Source organism: Oncorhynchus mykiss, chromosome 2 (assembly GCF_057628025.1).
Source record: "Oncorhynchus mykiss isolate SJ-2025 chromosome 2, ASM5762802v1, whole genome shotgun sequence".
Classification (NCBI taxonomy): domain Eukaryota; kingdom Metazoa; phylum Chordata; class Actinopteri; order Salmoniformes; family Salmonidae; genus Oncorhynchus; species Oncorhynchus mykiss.
In genome coordinates this window covers 70,956,041-70,970,494 of record NC_143023.1, presented here as the reverse complement: position 1 = coordinate 70,970,494, position 14,454 = coordinate 70,956,041, and the positions used below count along the sequence as shown (strand labels likewise).

Below are 14,454 nucleotides of genomic sequence, written 5' to 3'. Positions count from 1 at the left end.
GTTATGTCAATATAGGACTTGTTTTACTGTGGATATGGAAACTTTTGTACCTGTTTCCTCCAGCATCTTCACAAGGTCCTTTGCTGTTGTTCTGGGATTGATTTGCACTTCTCGCACCAAAGTATGTTCATCTCTAGGAGACAGAATGCGTCTCTTTCCTGAGTGGTATGACGGCTACGTGATCCCATGGTTTTTTAAACTTGCATACTATTGTTTGTACAGATGAATGTGGTACCTTCAGGCGTTTGGAAATTGCTCCCAATGATGAACCAGACTTGTGGAGGTCTACATTTTTTTCTGAGGTCTTGACTGATATCTTTTGATTTTCCCATGATGTCAAGCAAAGAGGCACTGAGTTTGAAGGTAGGCCTTGAAATACATCCACAGGTACACCTCCAATTGACTCAAATTATGTCAATTAGCCTATCAGAAGCTTCTAAAGCTATGACATAATTTTATGGAAATTTCCAAGCCGTTTAAAGGCATAGTCAACTTAGTGTATGTAAACTTCTGACCTACTGGAATTGTGATACAGTGAATTATTAGTGAAATAATCTGTCTGTAAACAATTGTTGGAAAAATTACTTGTGTCAGATGTCCTAACCAACTTGCCCAAACTATAGTTTGTTAACAAGAAATTTGTGAGTGGTTGAAAAATGAGTTTGAATGACTCCAACCTAAGTGTATGTAAGCTTCTGACTTCAACTGTATGTGAGAGTGGATTCTCAGCCCTCACTAGCATGAAAACGAAATACTGGCACAGACTGTGTGTGGAAAATGATTTAAGACTGAGACTCTCTCCAATACAACCCAACATTGCAGAGTTATGTGCATCCTTTCAAGCACACCATTTTCATTAACCTGTGGTGAGTTATTCACAATGTTCGATTAACAAATAAAGTTTAATATGTAAGATGGCTAACTAAAGAGCAAAATTATTGATTATTATATTATTATTTGTACCCTGGTCCTATAAGAGCTCTTTGTCACTTCCCACGAGCCGGGTTGTGACAAAAACTCACACTCATTCTTATGTTTAACAAATGTATTGTATTGTGTGTGTGGCCGGCTCACAATGATGGCAAAAAACATAATTTGAGAGTGTGGTCCTATGGCCTGGTATGCAGCTGGAAGTTGAAAGTTTGAAGGGTACAGAACTATAAAAAGTTTGGGAACCACTGATCTAATATAACCCTAATTTTTGATAACATATGACACAAATATTATAGAATGAGAGACCAGACGTCTCACAGCTGCAGTGTGACTCTGGTCAAAGCCAGCAGAAGCTCCACCTAGCAGAAGCTTTCACAGATTAACCCCAGAAGCCACACTGCAGCTAGAGAAGCATGCATCTACAACTTCTGTCTTTTCACTTTATATCTGCTGTCAGTCCTCCGTATTTTTTTTTATTTTACCTTTATTCAACTAGGCGAGTCAGTTAAGAACAAATTCTTATTTTCAATGACGGCCTTGGAACAGTGAACAGGTTAACCACCTGTTCAGGGGCAGAAGAGGGGTTTGAACTTGCAGCCTTCCGGTTGCTAGGCCACCGCTCTAACCACTAGGCTACCCTGCCACCCCATTATAACTCAAGTCAAGTCACTTGACTTGGGAGTGGTGAATAGATTAAACTTAATTGTGTGGTTCTTGTCCTACTCCAATTAAGTAACACCTGAAAGTTAAGTGTGTCACATGGCCAGTAATTTCTTTCTATGACACAATGTCAGTTTAGCCCTCTGGTTTGTTTATCATGTGTACCATAGTGGCACTGCATTGGCTTTCTTTTCATCTGTAGATAGCCTGTCAAAAAAACACTCATAAATAAATACGTCTAAAGATAGGAGTGCACTGTTGATCCAACATGACTCAACACGAAAACAGCTCTAGTCAATTTCACATAGGCCATTTCACATACGCCATTCCAACACAATGCTTTGTAGAAGCGAAGCTCGTAGATTTACTGTACATGGGGAATCAAAATATGGCCTGTGTCAATTTGGCTTTGGAGAAGAAGTTATTTCTGCTACTGCTGAGACTTTAAAATGGCAAACTGATGGAAAATTAGGAAATTAAGCAAATATGAGCGCTCTTATCAGAGGTAGGATTTTCTGTCATCAGAATAGAATGCTTTGAAAAACCAGCCTACAGGAGACAGTCCAAATCAATACAGTATAGAGAGACACATGGATCAGAATGTACTTAAAACTCTCAAATATAGAATTGTGATGATTAATAGCTTTAAAAGGGTAAGGTTATTATAAAACCTTAACTCAACTTACACTATGCAAACTTTCTCTAGTGTTTACTTAAAAAATACAAATATACATTCAAAGTTGACTTGCACTCTTAACCCTGTGTGGGCCACTTATACAGGGGAGGGGGAGAAAGAGACAGGGATGATAGTTGTGAAAGAGGATTAACTGCAGATTGAGGCTGCCACTTTGGTTTAGGATCTTACTGCTGATTCTCCAGTATGGCCAGAGAAAGCTGAGGGGTAAGGACACCTCCGTCTGACTGAGGGCTCGCAGGGGAAGGGCAAAGAAGACAGGAAGAGGCTGTCGATCCTTAAGCCGCTCTGCCCTGCTCAGCAGCACATGTGCTGAGTGGGCCGGCCGTATGGGGCTGCTTACTACCAGAGGTCACAGCCAAGGGCAGGGCAGTTGAAAGGTCACTGTTAGCTGCTCCCTTAGACAAACAGTACGTTAGTGAGTGGTTCATTAGTGCTTCTCTGTTAGAAACAGTGTTTCTGGCCATCAGAGGTTTATAAGCCACTGTAGTTCAGGATATTGATATCTAGGTCAGAATGATAGGGGGCTAATTGTCAACAGAGTTGTCTTGCTGATATACTACAGTGACATAACAGGCAGATGTGATAAGAAAATATAGGCCTATAGGAAATAATGGTGTTTTTTCCATTTGCTTTTCCAAGTACACATTAATCCTGGGTCGCACCACTGTACATTATTAGTATATACAGTTGAAGTCGGAAGTTTACATACACCTTAGTCAATTACATTTAAAGTCAGTCTTTCACAATTCCTGACATTTAATTGTAGTAAAAATTCCCTGTCTTAGGTCAGTTAGGATAACCACTTTATTTTAAGAATGTGAAATGTCAGAATAATAGTTGAGAGAATGATCTATTTCAGCTTTTATTTCTTTCATCACATTCCCAGTGGATCTGAAGTTTACATACACTCAATTAGTATTTGGTAGCATTGCCTTTATTTTGTTTAACTTGGGTCAAATGTTTGCGACCAAGCTTTAACTTCCTAACTGATGTCGTCAGATGTTGCTTCAATATATCCACATAATTGTCCATCCTCATGATGCCATCTATTTTGTGAAGTGCACCAGTCCCTCCTGCAGCAAAGCACCTCCACAACATGATGCTGCCACCCCCGTTCTTCATGGTTGGGTTGGTGTTTTTTGACTTACAAGCCTCCCCATTTCTCCTCCAAACATAACGATGGTCATTATGGCCAAACAGTTCTATTTTTGTTTCATCAGACCAGAGGACATTTCTCCAAAAAGTATGATCTTTGTCCCGACATGCAGTTGCAAACCATAGTCTGTCTTTTTTATGGCGGTTTTGGAGCAGTAACTTCTTCCTTGCTGAGTGGCCTTTCAGGTTATGTCAATATAGGACTTGTTTTACTGTGGATGTAGATACTTTTGTACCTGTTTCCTCCAGCATCTTCACAAGGTCCTTTGCTGTTGTTCTGGGATTGATTTGCACTTCTCGCACCAAAGTACGTTCACCTCTAGGAGACAGAACACGTCGTCTTCCTGAGCGGTACGACGGCTGCGTAATCCCATGGTTGTTTAAACTTGCATACCATTGTTTGTACAGATGAATGTGGTACCTTCAGGCGTTTGGAAATTGCTCCAAAGGATGAAACAGACTTGTGGAGGTCTACAATTTTTTGTCTGATGTCTCATCATTTTATGGACATTTCCAAGCTGTTTAAAGGCACAGTCAACTTAGTGTATGTACAGTAAATTATAAGTGAAATAATATGTCTGTAAACAATTGTTGAAAAAATTAATTGTGTCATGCACAATGTAGATGTCCTAACCGACTTGCCAAAACTATAGTTTGTTAACAAGAAATGTGTGGAGTGGTTGAAAAACAAGTTTTAATGACTCCAACCTAAGGCTATGTAAACTTCCGACTTCAACTGTAAATGTATATATACAGTACCAGACAAAAAAACATCTCAATTGTGTTGAGGTCGGGTGATTGTGGAGGCCAGGTGAAGAAGAAGAGTGATGGAGTGCTGCATCAGATGACCTGGCCTCCACAATCACCCGACCTCAACCCAATTGAGATGGTTTGGGATGAGTTGGACCGCAGAGTGAAGGAAAAGCAGCCAACAAGTGCTCAGCATATGTGGGACCTCCTTCAAGACTGTTGGAAAAGCATTTCAGGTGAAGTTAGTTGAGAGAATTCCAAGAGTGTGTAAAGCTGTCATCAAGGCAAAGGGTGGCTACTTTGAAGAATCTCAAATATATTTCGATTTTTTTTTTTTTTTAAATGTTTACTACATGATTCCATATGTGTTATTTCATAGTTTTGATGTCTTCACTATTATTCTACAATGTAGGAAAAAAAATATAGAAAAACCCTTGAATGAGTAGGTGTGTCCAAAATTTTGACTGGTACTGTGTGTTTGTGTGTGTATACACACACACACATGCATATATATATATATATGACCCTTTTCTTTAAAAATATATGAATTCTGCATAATAAGTGTTTGAATATGATTTGATAAATAGTATTACATTAACTTGAAAACCACACTGCCATATAGGAAAGTAAGCCATATTTATGAAGTGTATATGTGGTATACTAGCCTGTGCCAGGGCTGGTCCCTGATCCCCAGGCTAAAGGTTTGGAATTCATCATCACAGCACGTTAAGGGCCTGCCTAATAAAGTTATAACTGTGCTGCATTAAAACATGATAGACAGTTTGATTTGGCACACTCCACAGAAACGTATTTGCACAATAACACAGACTCAGTTTTGTGAGATTGAAGGAGAGAAAAAAAATAACAAGGAGCAAATATTTTGATACACATTTTAAATTATGATTTTGTATGTTTGTCAAACATGTCACTGGCTGGTATCCTGGGGTAACTAACGCATTTAGCATCAAAGGTGAGGCTCTGTGGCCTGGTGGTGAGACAGGAGGCAGCCAGGGGTTTCTGGGTTTGGAGCTCAGCTCTCTGTTGGGTCGGATTGTGGGGTTGGGTAACCCTGCTAGGACACTGCGCATTCCTCTGGGTTACACAGCTATTCATGGTTTGGTCATTCTGGGATAGAAGAACTTCATTTATACCCTTTTATTTATTCAAGGTACTTAGAAGGCTTTCCTTTAGAACTGAGAGTCTAGTGAATACACAAGCAAAATATGGCCTAAAACATTATCTGCAGGGCTCAAGATTCTGCATCCTGCCTCCAGGTCTCACGGGAGAATGCTGGAATCTCCAGTTTGATGATGGAGCTCCAAAAAACAATGAATCATGTTGCAGAGAGCATGCGCAAAGAGCTTTGTAACAAAAAAAAATGAAGCAAAGTGGACATAGAGAACAAGAGTAGTTTCTCCCCGTTGTTGAACTGAGAAATATCTTTAACGTAATAGCCAAAGTGCCCTCACACCTAACATTGAGAAGAAGAGAGGACTTACTACATCAGGTCACAGTCACACTAGGGAATAATGAGAGAGAAACAGTGAAACAGCTACTAATATACACACATACTTTGATGAAAAAAAGTTCATATGACCTTGCAGGGCCTTTGCAGATACTTGTTTTTTTGTCTCGAGGTTGTGTAATACACAACCTTTCTTCTTTGCCTGTCTTCTTTGTTATTTTATCAATCTATCTAAAGAAGATGAAAATAGCTCATCATGTTAGCTACTGGTTCTTTTTAACAAACATTTAGCTAGTCTTGTAGAACTCTCAAACAAAGGCTATGTCATTTGCTATAAATCTGTGCCTGTGAGCCAGCTGCAGTTGACACAGTTCAACTCTCCAGTGTACTGTAGAGGAAGTGCTGTGCCTACAGTACACTGATGTAACATGGTGAACACTACAAAATCCATGTATAGCTCAAACTCTCATGTAACCAGATGGTTTTAATGATTTCCCCCCAACGTATATAAAGAGATTAACCAAAAGGACCAAATAAAACATTAAACATGAATGGAGATACATGTCAATTACAATCAAAAGTAAGTATATCAAACATAAATAAACAGCAGAGTAAATAAACAGGTAAACAAGAAAGAGGGGGAAAAGAACGTGTGGCTCACCCAACTATCAAAGCAGTGATAACCTCTTTATCGGACCAAGAATATCCAGCTCCTGTCTGTCTGTCTGTCTCTTCTTTTAGCCTTCAATGCTTCCCTCACTCGCGTTAAGCTTCCTGCAGATTTCTCCTCCTTGGGAAAAATGTCCTGGGAGGGGGAGAGGAGAGAAAGTGTTTTGCTCAGTGATTCAGAGGCATGGTGTCAACGGCAGCATTCTTTTTCTGACAACCAGCATTAATTGCAGATCAGACTCGCCCACACACTCCACATTTCTCCTGTGTCTCCTGGAAGGAGCTGAGATCAGACTGTGATATTCTGGTGCTATGAAGAGGAGGGTTGTGGGAGACCCTCCAGGCCCACACTTATCGCACCAATCACCACCTCAGAACTTATCCCTCTTACCTGGGTCAACTTTCTCCACTCAAACCAAAGGCTGTATTTACACATCTATCAATGTATAAAGAGACATTTAGGCCTATACACACCCATGATGTAATGTGGTAAAAGTTTAATTTATTTGACCTGGTAAAGGTCAAATTCATTTGATAACTTGTTCTACTGCACCCTGACATAACACTAGAGCGTAAAAATGCAGCTCATGTTGCAGTAGACTATTACAGACAAGTAATGGGTGGTTATAGGTGATATGGGTGATTGCAGTAGCATATTGCATGTTCTTAAATAAGTTTACTCTACTTCAACTTGGGTGGAAGCTGTCTGACTTGCTATATGTAACTCATCCACACCCTAGACATAAGAGGTCACATGAAGTGCATCAGGAGCAACAGGGCCTCATTATTGGTTAAGCCTTGGGCGTCTCAGAACCTAACGTCGGCGGATTGGAGGGTGCTTTGTATTGCTGCATTAATAGTTACTATCGGTCTGCTGGGGAAGTAATGTAAATGCAACGGGGGGGGGGGGCTCCTCCAGAGGGGACCAAAATAGATACTCAATAAAAATACACACAGATATGCCTTTATATTGCTGCCAAGACGGCTGTCCCTGAAAAACGTTGCTATTTTCATTTAGTGCCAAGCCAGGAATACCTCATGGTTGGGGAGACCATAGGGAACGTTAGACATTTATCAGTCAGTCTCGGCCAAACACACTCTTTACCTTCATCTGGATTTATAAACAATGGGGTTAAGTGAAGACGCCATAAACGTTTGTCCTTAAGCTGACTGAGACAGTTAATTATCTACTACACTAAGGTTTATTATTTTACTTTCTCAGTTTGTGAGTTTACAAAACAATATGTTTCATTAACAAGTTCAAAATGCACAATTGGTACAAACAATCAAATCTCAATTTACACTGACAGGTGCAATATGGCACGTGGACTTAACAAATATGATGAGCAGAGTGTAATTTATTATAATGTTGAACGTTCACTTACTGGTAACTATTTATGGTCATTTTCAATAGCAGATAAATTATTAAAACAAATCAATGCCTCCTTCCTACCTGTTAAAAATCTGTCAGGAGAGCAGACACACATGTTGAGGTCATTCTCCTAACTATTCCCCATGACCTGACTGCCTCCCATCAAGCTTGTAATTAGATATTAAAACCTACTAAACAGGTGCAGGGACTAATTCCATTGTGGAGTGTTGCTGTATAATTTAGTTTATTCTTCACTTAGAGGAAGCTTAATTCAGCCAGGAGTGAGTGACAAAACCTACATTCAGATTACGTGTATCCTACACAACATAGATTTTCACCTTAATCGTGCAATCAATATCAGGAGAGTAGAGAGACAATGGTGGAAAACATACATTTCTCCACAGCAGAGGTGGAAATGCAAAGTGGCCATTAGCTGACCAGAACCATATACATTTCAGGACTTCAATACAAAGCATTTGACTAATAAACTGTCACTTTCAACATGGATACTCTTTGATTATAACAATGTCATTGCTTGCTTAGGCTACTAGTTGGTATTGTGTCACCTATTAAAATAAGAAAATCTACAGGTCCACAACCAAGAAAATGCATTCGAGTTTACAGTGACAGCAAGAAGCCTATGGAATGGATATAGGCAATATCCTTACTTTTAATCTCACAATCTTTAGTGGTTCAGACATCTAAATCAGCTGGCCATTATAGTGTACGTCAAGCAATTAAAGTACGCACAGAAAATTATAATGGATTTCAAAGCAATCCATGTATTCAAAAGCCAAACAGTCGTTTGATAGCATGTAGACTATAGTGATGATGTGATGGCATTTATGTGAATGTAAAATACATGTTTAATGTCGGTAATACAAAACAAAGTTCAATTGAATTAGCAAAGGTATGCCTCCCGTTGTATGAGAAGTCCCCGACACTGACTGTCAAATGATATTGCGCGCTCTATGATAGCTTATTGTAGCCACTGTAACTTAGTTCCAGTAAAGTCATAGCCATTAGTAATTCAAGACGATTGATAAAAGCTATTATTCTAAAAAAATATCCTTAAAATTACAGAGTCCGAAAAAGTTTATCAAATTAACCGTAAACGATCAAATTAAATAAGATAAAGATAGCGGAACTCTTCACTTAGTCGATTGGGTCAACAAGTACAAAGACGCAGGTTCATACGATCGATATGATTATTAAATAACTGTAGCCTTTTCATAGGCATACAAATAAAAATGTTTTTATCCAGCATAGACACAGAAACTGACATAATATAATAGCGCTACAGTATGGGATGGCTTTTCACTCTACGTCTCCCTCTTGCGCTTTCTCTCTCACACGAGTGCAATATTGTTGCTATTTTTATTACTCACCTTGTCTCTCAAGTCCCTCGCTGAATATAGATACTCTATATCAGAGCCTCCAATGGATACCGTGTGCGTGGAACATTAACGTAATTTCAGTCACATTTACACACAACTGCTATTTTAGGGAGCAGCCAAACTCAGTAGAGCCAGTTTCTTGTCAGTGAGACTCCTCCCCTTATCTGACGAACACCAGACGAGTTAGAAATCAACCTCCTCCCGCCCATGTCTATCGTTACAAAAACTATACCCAAACTTGTTTAACTTTCATCGTAGGCTACCTATATACCTCGATAAATGTGACTTTTACAGTGAAATAGAATGTCAAAATGACAGTGCGCGAAGGCATGATATTAGGCTATCTGATGACATGATTAGTAAGATGTGCTCTATGTTACTCAAGTAGGCCGAGCCTATGTATGCTATTTACAGTTTGGTAAACTTTATATGGTTTGTATCAAATTTACAATGATAATAACATAGTAATTGCATTCTTGCTACATGATAATTGGAAGTCTTGGTGTCAACATAGCACCCCTGCCCTTGTATTCCAGTGTCAAGTTTTAAATCTGCTACATCTGTGTCTTGAGCTACAGGCAAGTAAATTAGTGAGACATAGGAAGTGTAATACAACAATGTAGGCTATCTTACATTGTAAGTGTTTGACAGTGTAAATGTGGCAGCAACTGTACTCAAATTCATTCAAATGACGATATAAATTGAAATCTCAGCAATAAAATAAAATGTAAAAAATTATTCTAATTATGATTGTTGGCTTCTTTCACTTCACTCCCTACGATTGACGTCATATGTCTCAAAGACAACAGCAACTCGGGAACATTGATTTTGAAAGGACATGTTTCTGATCCAATTGAAATACTCAGTGGCTGGTCAGTAACCAATTACAGAAGGGAGGTGGGATCTGAATAGCTGGCATGTGGCAAAGTCACGTGTAAGTGCAGGATCTGAGGAAGAGGAGTGGTGCGGGGCTCACATTGTTTTTACCAGGATTTAAAGGAACAGGTGCATGTGGAAATAAAGTAACGCTATTGTAACTTGACAATTTGTGATGAGATTTTGCATTTGCACCTTACCAGAATGGGTTTAGGAAACACCTATAAAATAAATAAATGATATGGCACTATTTTCATCAATGTGCACAGTCTGCACACACTGATATGAGCTGGTTAATACTATCATCAGTTTCATAAGCCATTATGAATTATTCAATGTTTATAAAACCTTTATACATGATTACAAGTTACAAATAATTAAGTTCTTATTTATTAGTAAGTTAGGATATTCATAGTTTATATATTTAGTATAGTTTATTGAAGACTATTCATGAATGTTATAATGTGTTACCCATGAGGTTAAAATAATAATAATAACATTTGGATGTCCATTGCTATAACTCATTAGATGGACAACCCTCAATGTATTTGGGGTATCAAATTCTTTCTCTTCTTTAAAATGACTGTATGCAGGAATCAGGAAAATACTGGCCTTATGTCAGACTAGTGTGTGTGTTAGGAGCACAAGTGAGCAGCACCAAGTGACTGCATGGAAACAGGGTGTGTACACTACACAGTAGACCTGCCTCTACAGACACAGAGTTACATCCCAGGCATGTTCGATCTCCAAAATCCAGCAACTGTGTCACAGTAATGAATCCTTCAAATTAAGCTCTCCTTAATCCCACATTAGATTGTTCCTATGGCTGTACTATCATTGATTTTAGTGGGTTTATTAATCCGTTTCTGTAGCTCCACTTTGGTCCTGACAAAGCACAAGCCATCTGCAAAAATGGTCCTGCCATGGCGAGGCATATTCTGTAGATCTGTTTCACAAACACTTGTTAGCCCCGGTCCACTGAAAACCTCACCATGTTCCCCTGAAAACCTCCCCATGTACCCTTGACAACCTCCCCATATAACCCTGACAACCTCCCCATATACCCCTGACAACCATCCCATATAACCATGAAAATCTCCCCATACCTGAAAACCTCCCCATATACAGTACCCATGAAAACCTACCTATATATATACCCCTGTCAACCTCCCCATGTACCCCTGAAAACCTTCCCATGTACCCCTGTCAACCTCCCCATGTACCCCTGTCAACCTCCCCATGTACCCCTGTCAACCTCCCCATGTACCCCTGAAAACCTTCCCATGTACCCCTGTCAACCTCCCCATGTACCCCTGAAAACCTTCCCATGTACCCCTGAAAACCTCACCATATACACAGTTACTTGTGATATTAATGAAGAAAAAGTGTATTGTTCCACGGCCCCAGCTTGATAAGAAAGTATATAGAACTGTTGGCAGATCATTTTTGTTAATTTCTTTATCATAAGCCACCTCCAACGTCATTTTAGAGAATTTGGCAGTACTTTCAACCAGCCTCACAACCGCAGACCAGGACCAGCCCAGGACCTCCACATCCATCTTCTTCATCTGCGGAATTGTCTGAGACCAGCCACCCAGACAGCTGATGAAACTGAGGAGTATTTCTGTCTGTAATAAAGCCTTTTAGTGGAGAAAAACAAATTTTAATTGGCTGGGCCTGGCTTCCAGTGGGTGGGAATGGCTTCCAAGTGGGTGGGCCTATGACCTCCCAGGCCCACCCATGGCTGTGCCCCTGCCCAGTCATGTGAAATCCATAGATTAGGGCCTGATGAATTCATTTGAATTGACTGATTTCATTATTTGAACTGTAACTATGTACAATCGTTGAAATTGTTGCATGTTGTGTTCATATTTTTGTTCAGCATAATTTACTAAGTTTGTGGAAGTGGATTTGTATATTTGTGTATGTACTCTATAAGAGTGTGTTTATGCTATAACATGCTATAGACTTTCACAGTGTGTTCATGCAATAACATGTCATAACAATTTATTTAACTATGCATATCACCAATTTCAAATAGTTTTTTCTTTGATTCTATAAATATCATCAACCAGGTTATAAATCCTTAACACATCAACTAAGATTTACATCATAGTGTGAAGTCACAGTTCAGCATTTCAACACATGATTGAGGCATAACAATAAATATCACCATGTTTGTTTGTGAATTAAAGAGATTCAGGGGAATGACTTCTCAGTAGAAAGAGCTGTTGCTCACCCATCATTGCTTTCATCACCAACTAAATAGTACTGTTGAGTCCACACTTCTCATATCCAACCTTCCTCTTCCATGAGTCAAGACAAAGATGCCACTCATGACACCCCCCGACCTTTGTGTAACACAAAGGCCTATGTCACTGCGTGTCTCACCTGTTTGAGTTGTTGCACAAATGTCTTCATCAGAACCTGCTGTAAAGGGTCTTCAGGTTTTTTCCTGCAAGGATTCACTTTCTATATCTCATGTTTCCTCTCTTTATCTTTCGGTCTCTCTTCTTTGTATCACTTGTTCTCTCTTTTGTACTTCAAAGCCAGACCAGCTGGCTTTGGATGCTTTCCTTCTTGCCCCTGAGAGGCCTGACTTCACACCCTCTGCCTCCTCCTGTCCCTTGGTCTTTCTGCCGGGAGGGAGTGGGGCGACAGCAATTTGAAGGGTAGGACCCCAGATGGACGCAGACATCCCAGGCATGCGTTGTTTGACAGGGATTGGCTCAGGGGCTCTCTGGAACAGCCGCAGCTGTCAGTCATGGGCACAGAAGGTGTTAGGAGGTTTTCCTTATTGTGTTATTGTGATTCATATACACTGAGTGTACAACATATTGCTCTTTCAATGGCATAGACTGACCAGGTGAATTCAGGTGAAAGCTATGATCCCTTATTGATGTCACCTGTTAAATCCACTTCAATCAGTGTAGATGAAGGGGAGGAGACATGTTAAATGATTCTTAAGCCTTGAGATAATTGAGACATGGATTGTGTACGTGCCATTCAGAGGGTGAATGGGCAAGACAAATGATTTAATTGCCTTTGAACTGGGTATGGTACAGTAGTACCTGCAGGCACACCAGTTTGTGTGTGTAAAGACCTGCAACCCTGCTGGATTTTTCACCCTCAATGGTTTCCCGTGTGTATCAATAATGGACCACCACCCACAGGACATCCAGCCATCTTGACACAACTGTGGGAAGCATTTGAGTCAATATGGGCCAGCATCCCTGTGGAACACCTTCGACACCTTCTAGTCCATGCCCCAACAAATTGAGTCTGTTCTGTTCTCAAAAGGGAGTGCAACTCAATATTAGGAAAGTGTTCTTAATGTTTTGTACACTCAACGGGCAAACATCATGACTTATCAAGTAAAAATGACTTTTCCTGATAAAAAGTGGCTCTAGTGTATTCATGAGCTGATGACTATTTGGTCAATAAAATGACCCATAAACATGATTTACAGTACTTTTAATGTAAGGTTCAGGAAAGAGATCCTTCATCTCTACCTAACGGCAGTAGACGCAACACCTTTCAACTCAGTCGGTTCTTCCACAGGAAGCATATTATCATGAAGTATGAAAAAAGTATGTTAACAAAGTTACAATTCTATAAAAAAATGGATATGCATGAATTATGTATTAATATCAAATCATATATTTGGCATGAATATTAAGTCGCAATAACACAAAAGATAACAACTGGTTCCATCAGAGCTCTGATGGGAGACAGCTGGCATTTCCAACTTTGCACCATACCACAAATAGCTCCAGAGACTTTCCTTCCAATTAAAAAATGGATTGAAGAAAATACCCCTCAGACAGTACATTCGAGTCCAGTTTGATCTGGTATATGATATTGAAGAAAGAAATAGATGTTTACTTTGTAAATTAGGACACCACAAAGTTCCCTGTGTCACACACTTTTCAGAGACCTTGGTCTGGCCATGCAGCTCTGAAATAACACTTATCTGAGGCTCATTAAAACAGCCCCTCTAAAAAGACCTCAGCGCCCCTCTCCAATCCCTGACTCTTCAATCTCTGCTTTTTCAATGGGGGCACTCTTCAAATCCAGTCATGGGGCAGAGACAGTCAACAAACCACATACAATACATTGTCTTGAAACTTGATTTGAAATGGGTTTTTTTGACAGAATTTGTTTTGAAAGCAACTGTAAGAACTTGTACATACAGTAATGTCTGAATGTAACAATACACTAATATAGAACTCCCCCCAACATGTATTAAAGCTTGTTAAAGATATTACTTGAATTCATAGTAAGAATAATCATTAACACATTTACATTCTTACTGCATGTAATTGGCTGCAAACATATTATTTCACAAAACATAGGAAGGAAGTCTACAGGTGAAAGCACTCTGTTTATTTCTGAAGGAATAAAGCAGTAAGTAAGTTGAATGTTAGATAACCCTGTCGAACATCTAAAAATACCCAATGTCTCACAGTCTGGATGAGTT

The 14,454-nt window shown here is 39.5% G+C and overlaps 1 protein-coding gene across 6 annotated transcripts in view; it reads right to left on the bottom strand.

The window, feature by feature from the left end:
* The window catches only part of LOC110495445 (myocyte-specific enhancer factor 2A), a 97,677-nt gene extending 85,007 nt beyond the window's left edge, over positions 1 to 12,670 (bottom strand). Inside the window, exons 1-2 of one of the 6 annotated variants that reach the window (XM_036954863.2) lie at positions 12,366 to 12,670; positions 6,322 to 6,465 (exon numbers count right to left, since the gene is read on the bottom strand). The gene's annotated coding sequence lies outside the window, so the exon portion shown is untranslated. Of the gene's footprint in view, positions 1 to 6,321; positions 6,466 to 9,089; positions 9,900 to 12,365 lie in introns of those variants that run through there. The other 5 variants (XM_090206620.1, XM_090206622.1, XM_021570721.3 and 2 more) reach the window with 5 other exon arrangements.
* Between the last annotated feature and the right edge of the window lie 1,784 nt (positions 12,671 to 14,454).